Source organism: Ochotona princeps, chromosome 2, assembly GCF_030435755.1.
Source record: "Ochotona princeps isolate mOchPri1 chromosome 2, mOchPri1.hap1, whole genome shotgun sequence".
NCBI lineage: Eukaryota > Metazoa > Chordata > Mammalia > Lagomorpha > Ochotonidae > Ochotona > Ochotona princeps.
Genome location: NC_080833.1, coordinates 53,813,166 through 53,823,103, shown reverse-complemented (window position 1 = coordinate 53,823,103; position 9,938 = coordinate 53,813,166). Strand labels below are relative to the sequence as shown.

At 42.2% G+C, this 9,938-nt stretch overlaps 1 non-coding gene and 1 pseudogene across 1 annotated transcript; both read left to right on the top strand.

Annotated features, from left to right (window-relative positions):
• Positions 1 to 512: 512 nt before the first annotated feature.
• LOC101535852 (voltage-dependent anion-selective channel protein 2-like) lies at positions 513 to 2,057 on the top strand (annotated as a pseudogene).
• LOC118758681 (U6 spliceosomal RNA) lies at positions 1,450 to 1,553 on the top strand. Its single transcript, XR_004995780.2, has one exon. It is a non-coding gene; the product is annotated as a U6 spliceosomal RNA (small nuclear RNA).
• Positions 2,058 to 9,938: the final 7,881 nt, after the last annotated feature.

Genomic DNA, 9,938 nt, shown 5'->3' with positions numbered 1-9,938 from the left:
CATCTCTTCCCTGCCCCCTCGTCCCAAGTCATTCCGGCTTAACTCTTCACTTCCAAAATGGCTCCACAGATGGTTCTACCGATTTGATATTTACTTTCCCGTTTGCAGTATTCAATTTGCTTGTTAAGTTTCATGAATGGGTCAATTGTGACTCCATTTGTTGTCTTCACTGATTTGCAGTTTCAGATTTAGGGATCTGTCATTGTCTTCAGTGTCCTCACTGATGAATCTCAATTTATAAATGGCAGTTATATGGCCTGTTGTGTTGACTTCACACTGGAGAGACATATCAAGGTTTCTCATTTAGATAAAGTGCAAAAGATGGTTCATTCAGTCTCTAAGTAATTTTAGCTTGTCCTAAGTAATTTTAGCTTGTTCCTCTTCTCCACAACCCTGTTGAATTTATAGAAGAATCCACACATCATGGCAAGTGCATATGAGCAAAATTTCCAGGACAGTAGGTATGATCCCATGGCTAGTATGTTCTGTTTGTGATGGTCAATGTACTCAGGATGATTGATGAATATGAGTGAGTCTAGGATAGTCAATATATGTAGCCATTGTGAACAGTCATGACTCCGCCCTGACTGGCCCTGCATTATTAGATCCACATGGTCCTGTAAGGTAGGGGGAGACAGAGATACAGGATAGAAACTCCTGATGGGATGACTTCCCATCTGTCCACAGGAGCCCTTCTAGGCTTGTCTAACAGACTGGACAGAGCATCCTGGCTAGGAGAAAAGCTGTATGAAATACCCACCACTGTTCAGACCCTGCAGTTGGAAGGGCTCCCAAGCCATACCTTGCAGTACTGGCGAACAATGGAGAATTGACTGAAGTCCTTCAGGATCCTTGAGTCAATAAGTAAGAACAAGCAACAACCATGGGTGAGTGCAGGAGCTGCAGTGTTCATTATGCCACTAATGGGGTGGGTGATCCAGAGTAATTTTTCTGAGCCTTGGGTTTATCAAGTATAACTTATATAATGGTGCTCGGCCTATGTCTTGTGCCAAAGTAAACCTCAATAAATTTTGGCTGTTGTCTTCTGTTACATGTGACTCTATGGACAATTACAGTTTATGCAGGCCTCTGCAAATAAGCACCTGGTTTCATTATATCACTGATGCCCACCTATTCATTGGCTGAAATTAATATGGACACTATCACGACAGTTGAATTCTGAACTTTAGTATGGGTCAGGGGAAGGTATCTTCAGTGATTGAAGTAGACAATGCTGTATAAATCCTACCTAACTCTACATGAGTGTCAATGCTAGAAAATCCTGACCATTGTGCCCTATTTCATAGCCTATTGAGTAACCAGGACCTTTCTACTTCCTCTCTAATCTGGAAATCCCAAATTGCCCCCACAAAGATACACTATTGACCTGTTCAATGTCTTTTGAAAATTTAAATCATAAAATAAGATTTTACATAAAAACAACTTCTGGTGCTTGCTTCAGCAGCACATCTACTAGAATTGGAACAATACAGAGGTTAGCATGGCCCCAGCGCAAGGATGACATGCAAATCTGCAAAGCATTCCATATTTTTCCTTTTCACTGAACACGGGAAAGAAAAGTAGTAAAAATCAAGTCCTCTTCAAACAAGGGATGTATAAGCCTTGATTGTAATACTGACTTTGATTTTGCTGGACCTGTAATCCATGGTTCAGCTGAATTTGGTTATGGGGGCTGACTTGCTGGAAACCAGATGACCTTTGACAGTGCCAAATCAAAGCTGACAAGGACTAACATTGCAGTGGGCTGCAGGACTGGAATATTCAGCTATACACTAATGTCAATAACAAGACAGAATCTGGAGGATCAGAAAGTATCACAGGATCTTAACACTTCAGTAAACCTTGCTTGGACATCAGGTACCAACTGCACTCATTTTGGCATTGCAAACTAAGTATCAGCTGGTCAACAATTCTACTTTAACTTGAGTGGGCTATACTCAGACTCGGTCTAAGGTGAAGCTTACGCTGTTCTGATTGACAAGAAGAGCATTAATGCTGGAGGCCACAAACTTGGGCTAAGCCTAGAGTCCAACTGAAAGAAACCTCTGGGAATCGGTATCTGAAGATCTGGACTTAATATATTTCCAATGTAACAAGCAGGGAGGTGAACAAAACAAAGGATGAATCAAACAAGAGCTGCACTTTAAATATTTACAGTTACTTGTTAGCTGGCATCTAGTTAAATTGGTTATAGCTCTAATAACCAGCACTGCAGTAGTGTAGCCACCTATACATTATTTAAATATGTTTAGCCCTTAAGTGTGCTACCCACCAACAATGAAATAGATCTTTATGGAAACTGAAAAAAATTTCAAATTTCTCTTGCCTAACTGGATAGTTCACACAACCTTGGGTCACAATTCCTAAAATGGCAGCAACTGGCCAGATCTGAGAAGTGACACACTCCGAATGTCACATGCCTAACGTCTTCTGCTATTCCCAATGTCTCGCTTTCCCTCCCATTTCACTCATTTTTTGTCTGACATCTTAACCCAGACCAGTGATAGGGTTTTATTAATGCAAACCTGATGTCATTTTCTGGCCCCTAGTCTATGCTTTCTGCCACCAACCTATTTAAATGAGGCTCTTCCCAATTTTCCCTTTACCTCCCCAGTCCTGACTCATGCTGCTCCTGCCTCCAACCTGCATATATATGCACATTTCTCCACATGTGCCCTTTCCTTCTCTTGGGGTCTTTCACATTACCCAGATTAAACAGTAAGTCCTTTGATCTCTTCTTGGCCAGCCGATGGACTCTGTCACTGTCCTCAATGATACATCAACAATGATATATAATGTTACCTAAACACATGTTGATTCTCCAGAACTCTGTAAGAAACCTGGGTCTTCTTTTGTATCCCTAGAGTCTAACAGTGCTTGCTAACAAAATCAAAGTTATACATGGATGGCAAGATTGCCTAGTCCCCAGATGATGCTGTGCTAACAAAAGCTACCAAAATCTCAACGGCTTATAACCTCAAAGGTGTTTTCATGCACATGACACACCTGCCACGGACTGGCTACATCTCTGCTGCAAGTCACCACTTCAGGATCCAGGTTGAAGGGGAGGCCCATGGGACAGCCTCATCGTAGGGGTAAAGAAAATGGCAACAATCTGTGGATCTTAAGCCCTCTGTTCCAAAGAAGCACAGTTTGATCTGTTGACCAAAGCAAACTTTTTGTGCAACCATAAAGTCAACAAGACAGAGATGTAAAATCCTTCCAGAAGGATGAGGCATGAGTCTTGATACTTCAGCATACTTTGCCACATTTTTCCATCCAATGCAGCTTCCCTATTCCAGCATATGATATGGAAGCCTCTGGAATTGGCTTATCCAGCTATTGATGACAGCTGGTATCTGGCTGGAACCAATTAATGAGAAGACCCCAGAGGTGGTAAGAAAGTGAGAATTTGCAAGAGGCCAGGGAATGTGTCTCCCCTCTCACTACCTCAGAAAACTTTGCTTGCAGAGGCTGCATTTCCTTCATAGACACAACTGCCATCAGACAAGCCGGCTGAATAACCTCTGGTACCTGAACTGAGAGTCCTATCATCTAAACCCCTTATCAGTGAAACGGGGCAGAACCTGTCCACACCACCCCCAAAAATTAAACAATTGGCATTAAAATTTGTAAAGAAAGAAATGCTGCCCAAACAAGAAATGTAAGGGCATGCAAACATGGGTATGGGATTGTCGCTACTGGGACAAGGATTTTGCATTGCTGCCAACTGTCACCTTAAACACCTTATTTTCCTCATCTGAAAATTGGAAATGACACTCTTGGTGATGTTGTGGTTGTCGAGTGGCATAAATGAGTGTTAAATATGAAAATGCATACATGTTCCATGTAAAGAACCACAGTTAAAGAATTCAGTTATAAACAGGGAAAAAATCTTTATTTCTATCAAATTGAAAGCATGAATCAATCTTTAAGCAAGATCATCAAAATCATCAATGATACAAGTAGTACTTAAGACCACATACTACAGGTTAAGAAGCACAGAAACCAAGACTGAGCAGGCCACCAACTGCCACATGGAGGAGCAGTGACATTCATAGGACTGCTGGGAAAACTGGCATCTCAGGGACAGTAGACCAGGTGCTGCTCACGGGGCGGGGAGGGGGGGGAAGCACACTGGACCGGCACTTCCACTCAACAATCCCCCCACAGACCTGTGCACCTGCAAGTGAGAGTATATAAACATTAGTAGTACAAAGTCTCAGAACACTAGAAAAGCCCTGCAAACCTTAAAAGTCTTTGGAAGTTACATGAAGACCGAGTTTTTCCTTATCCTTCCCCATACTCTTCTCTGACTTGATAGCCAAAGGTTCAACAAGAAAGGTCTTACAACTACTTAGACATACACAGACCCCAAAAACAATGTTCGAGGAGGGATAATGCTTGGTGTATTTTTAAGAAAAAATTGACTGTGCTTCATGGGTCACCCTAATTATTACCAGAGCAAGAATTCATACTCATGTCCTATGTTTTCATCTTTTGCATCCATCTCTCTCACAGGCAATCATACTGAGGCACTCCTTGAAGCATATGGATGATGTTAGTTCTGGCAAGAATTGGGCAAATTGTTACATGAAAGATAAGTTATGGCATTACAGAACAGTTTTAATTATGTCTGAACAGATGCAGGAAGCAGTTTTTTTCCTAGTTGAACTACACCTCCATTAACATCTGGGTTTACATGTTTCTCATCTGGAAACCAGGCTGGGTCAGTTATGCCTGAGAAGCAATGACAACCCAGGGGCAAATCACGCCCTCATACTAAAGAATGACTTGTTCATGGTGTCTCCAAAGAAGAACCAGTAGACCTGGTTACTACAGAGGAAGGAAACTATTCATGTTGTGCAGAGAACTCAATGATTGCCTGCGTAGCCTAAGCTACTGCAACAGTGAGGAAATGAAATTCCTCGAGGGGATGTGATTGGCTCCTGAGATCCTATAACCCAGAAGAATACAGACAGGAGTTCCAGAAGCAAAGATTCCAGGCTAAAGCAATTATCTTATGCTGAGAACGGGGAGCTCAAACTAGCAAAACATTTAAAAAAAGAAAACTTCTACTTTCCAGACTAAACCCTATATGTACATAAAAACATGTTCAAATAAATAGGATTGCATTAGTTTTTAAATATAGAAGATAAAACAACTGAAATCGCTTCTGCCAAGTGAACCCTAGAGACTTAAGACAATGCATGCGATGCACTTCACGGAGAAAACTGTAAACACTAATGCTATACCTTAACTTGCAAAAAATGGGTTCTGTATGATTAAAGCAATGGTATTCAGTAGCAAACTTTTGGGTAAGCAAATGAATATCAAGTTCATGTTCCAGTGAGTCTAAATGTACAAATGCCATACTTGTGGTTTGCACAGGTCTTCTAGTTAAAATTCTACTGTCTCAACAAGTTTCACATGGTAGATAGCATTTCTCTCACTAGAAGCCCCCCATGCCCCTTGGCTAATGCTAGAGCTTGTTTGAGCTTGGCTGCGGGAAGGTGGCGGGAGAGCAATCCCTGGGGAAACAGAATAACATAGCAAGCGAGTCTCCCCAAGGTTGTCACCACCATTCTGCAGAAAAGAAGTATGATGGGCAAAGGTGTGAAAGCTGACATCCAAAATGATGAAGTCAAGGTTATTCAGTGGTCAATCACCATTTCTGTAACTACTAACACTTCCATTTATCATCAACGCCTTGGTCTCAGAACATCTGGGCAGCTCCAAGGAGCCCCGCTATGGATGGCACCCGGGCCAAGGGTTCTCCAAAGGGCAGGTAAGCAACAAGAGCTTGCATCTTCCAAAGATTAGCCTAGACCCAAAACAAGATAGCTTTTTTATTTTATTCATAAATGAGGACATAAATGAGCTTGTTATGCTATAAAACAAAGGGTTGAAAGGTGCAGTCTTACACACCCTGGTGAATGGCAATTCATGCTAGTCTTGATGTGAGGCCACAGGTAAAGGAAAACACACTGAAGTCTGGCTTGTTTGGGATAGCACATTTGTAGTTAACAACCAAGAATAAAAAATTCTACAACATGAAGACCTGGGATGAGTCCCAAGATACACGATCCACTGGAGCAGAAGCCTGGGCACTTAGACAAGAGGCTTTGTGTGCCTGACCCTCTTCTATGTGGTTTATGAGCACGGGATCCTGCCTATTTCACAGGATGCTCACTTTGCACACTTTGCTGAGTAAAGCCTCAGCAAAAAGTAACTTTTTGCCTTAGTGTTAGAAAGTAAAAAACAGAACAGGGCTTTCAAGCAGAAAGACTGATGGGGCCATGGAAAGCAAATTAAATCAACAGCTGAGCAGATGACAAATGTGGGGCCATGAGAATTAGAGACTATATCCAAACCACTCATCTTGCTTACTCATGAAGGGACTGCATGGAAGGCATTAGAAAGAAGAGCAAGGCAAGAATGTCCCCTTACTCTGTCAAATTTGCAAGATAATTTTAATAGGAAAGATTGGAGGCCTGATGAAGAAAGTTAGAATTATCTCTGCTTCATTTAGCAGGACCCTCAACTGCCAGGCAATTGCAGCAGCAGCAAAATCCCTACTAAGATGCAGTAGCCCTGGTTGGCTACAGCAGTCCAGAAGGGAGGGAGCCGAAGAGCAGATTCACAATCAGGCCATTCCTCACAGTCCAAAGCTAATGCCTGAATTGGCATATCAGCTTGTTATAAAGAGAAACAAGCTTTTTCTTCTTATGACGCATTCCCGTAACAATCAAACAATTAATCAATCTTCTTGGCACTAGAACTCCGAATTGTGAAATTTCTGTCTCAGATTTTTCTCTATTCCTGGTCTGCCAGGAAACCTGAGCTTTATGTATGTCTCATATTCACCCTCGCCCAATTTCTGCATTCAAATACAATGCATGTTTCATGAACCTGAACTGGGTACTTTCAGTGCGTATCTTTAAACTGGGCCCGGCGGCATGGCGGAATGCCCTGGGATCCCATATGGGCGCCAGTTCTAATCCCGGCAGCTCCCCACTTCCCATCCAGCTCCCTGATTGTGGCCTGGGAAAGCAGTGGAGGACGGCCCAATGCTTTGGGACACTGCACCTTCGTGGGAGACCTGGAAGAAGTTCCTGGCTCCTGGCATCAGATTGGCGCGCACCGGCCCGTTGCGGCTCACTTGGGGAGTGAATCATCGGATGGAAGGTCTTCCTCTGTCTCTCCTACTCTCTGTATATCTGACTTTGTAATAAAAATAAATCTTAAAAAATAACAATCACATTTACAAAGCAACTGTATATAAGTGTCCTAATAAACGGTGAGGTTTTTGTCTGTGACATGTTCTCTTTTAAAAAAGGATGCCACCGCCATTTCACTATGATTGAAAGTGATGAGGCAGACACACTTCCCTCTGAAGGTAGCTGAAGGAGGTCCACCTGAAGCGGTGAAGGGAGAGGAACTGCAATGATGGGAAGTATTTATAAAGAATCCTATGGATCTTCCAATGGAATAGGACTAATGTGTTGCAACATCACCTGACAGGCTGAAATGGTTCGTTTTCTCACAAGTGTGAAATGCTAGACTCAAGTCACTCCTCAGAACAGAAAGGATGCTCTCGAGGGGACAGTCAAGATATATGCAGAGGGATGCAGATTTTTAAGGGAATAGGAATAAATGTCGCTTTATACATGTCACTCCCTGTAGGGTAATATGGATTATACAAGGTAACCAAAGTTTAGAAACCAGCCAAGTCTTGTTTTATTCCTGTTACATTATAAAACATAACAGAATATTAATAAGCATTTCTAGACTCTATGGCTACCTCATTTGAAGCATCTTTGGAATGAGGAATGGGATTTTGTTTTTCTGTAATTGTAGAGCTGTCACACTCAGCTCTAAGCATGGCTAATGCAATGTTTTCCTCATCCCCAAAGGCTCAGTTCTCTTCACCTATTCATGTGTTTCATTCAGAGAAAAACATCCTATTTAGCAGCATTTTTAAAATACAATTAGCTATTAGTCCAATAATTCCATACAGATTTATTATTTCTATTATAAAGGTGGACGTTCACCCCGCCCTTTAAGGATTCCTGGAAGAGTTATAGGTGTATAATGTTTTCATAGTAAAAGGAGCTCATGAGGCCATGCAGCAATTTAAGGGAGACACTTTGCACAGCTCATTTGCACAGAAATTAGAAAGCAGTAAGAGCAATCATTGGCCACAGTGACAGAAAATACAAGCATTAAGATAAAAACTCTTAAAAACAAGTACAAGTCAAAATGTTTTAATTCAAAAGTTCCAAAAAGCAAAGATTCTTTGGAGCATGGAGGCCGAGAAGGAATCACTCTTACTCGGGAAAACAACACAATCAGAGAATCACCCACTGAGAACAACAGTTTCAATTCCATTGTCATTAGGACAACACATCTGCTAGTACCTGAGACAAAGCCTGGGACGCATCACATATGTGGTTCAACAGCCATGGGGCATGGGAAAAACCAGGAAATACTGCCATTGTGGGTAAAAGGAGGCTGCTACAGCAGCAAGACGACCATCAAAAGTCAGCTGGAGCTCAGGTTATTCACCACCTCAATACCAGCCTTTACTTCCTTGGGAAGGGCTGGCCACATGTGGAAGGAGACACTTCAAAGGCAGGAGGGCCTTGTTGTGAGCTCTTCCTCATCAATTTTAATATCGCTTCACCATGTAAACTAGAAAAGATGCTGGAAGCTGTCGCAGCTAACTTCTAAGTTGGACACGGCACCAATACTACACACAATTGAATGAATGACCACATCTTCCTGGTTCTTCCACTGAGCAAGCTCAGAATGCCTGTCTGCGCTTAACAGGTGTGATCTTGTTTGAGAAAAGTGTGTAAACATAAGGCCATATTTTATTAGTCTCCGTCCCCGAAAACTGGTGGAGCACTCCTCGGCTCCTGAAAAACAAAGTCCAACAAAAGGCATGTTAGTTTTCTCTTGAACTTATCAGGACAGGAAGATAATGCACAACCAAAATGATCTTGCAGCATATGGCACACATCCCTGTGCATCCGAACAGTCCCCTTCAGATGTGTGAGCATCTCCATTGGATGGGACACACTTGGCAATTCTGTCATACTTGCCAGGATGCTACCTTTTTTCCCCTTCCCTTTATTACATATCAAAGTCTAACATTATAAGGGGAATCCCAAATCGGATCTCAAAGGCAAATCACTGATAAAACCGCCCATGACGGCACTGGTTAGCGTCATGAATACTCTGTTTCTGATCCAGCTCCATGCTAAGACACCTGGAAAAGTCAGCACAAGATGGTTCCCAGAGCTTGAATACCTACACCCAGATGGAGTAGGTGGACCAGGACTGAGTTCCTTGCTTTGGCTTCCTCCTAGCCCAAACACTGTTGTGGTGGCCATTTGGGAAGCAGAAGTCTGTCTGTCTCTCTCTCACTCACTTCCTCCCTGGTTTTCTGCCTTCAAATAAATCTTTAAAAGACCAAATTATTTGGGGGCTACAAAGTCTGAAGTTGATATCAGATGAGGAGATCAGACAATTTTTCCACACAGAAAACCAGATTTGTACTTTTCCAAAAATGCACAGATCCTTGGCCAGCCACCTCGTGTAGAAGAGATTGATTATCCTAACCTAGGAGCTGCCGAATTAAACTGTCACTCAGGTGTCCAATGTGACACATCTCCCACCAGGTGCAAAACTCATTTCTAATACCTATCTGCATCTAATACCTATCTGATCTTTTGAATTTGCCCTTTCAGATTTGTGGTATCAGCATGTCTTTGCTAAACACTCTATATCTTCTGCCCCAGTTATCTACATGGAGGTGTATCAAAATACAGACCATTATTTCAGCCAAACAAAAAAGGAAAAGAAAAATGACTCTAAATGCAATTCTATATCCAAGGTAGATATAGATGTTT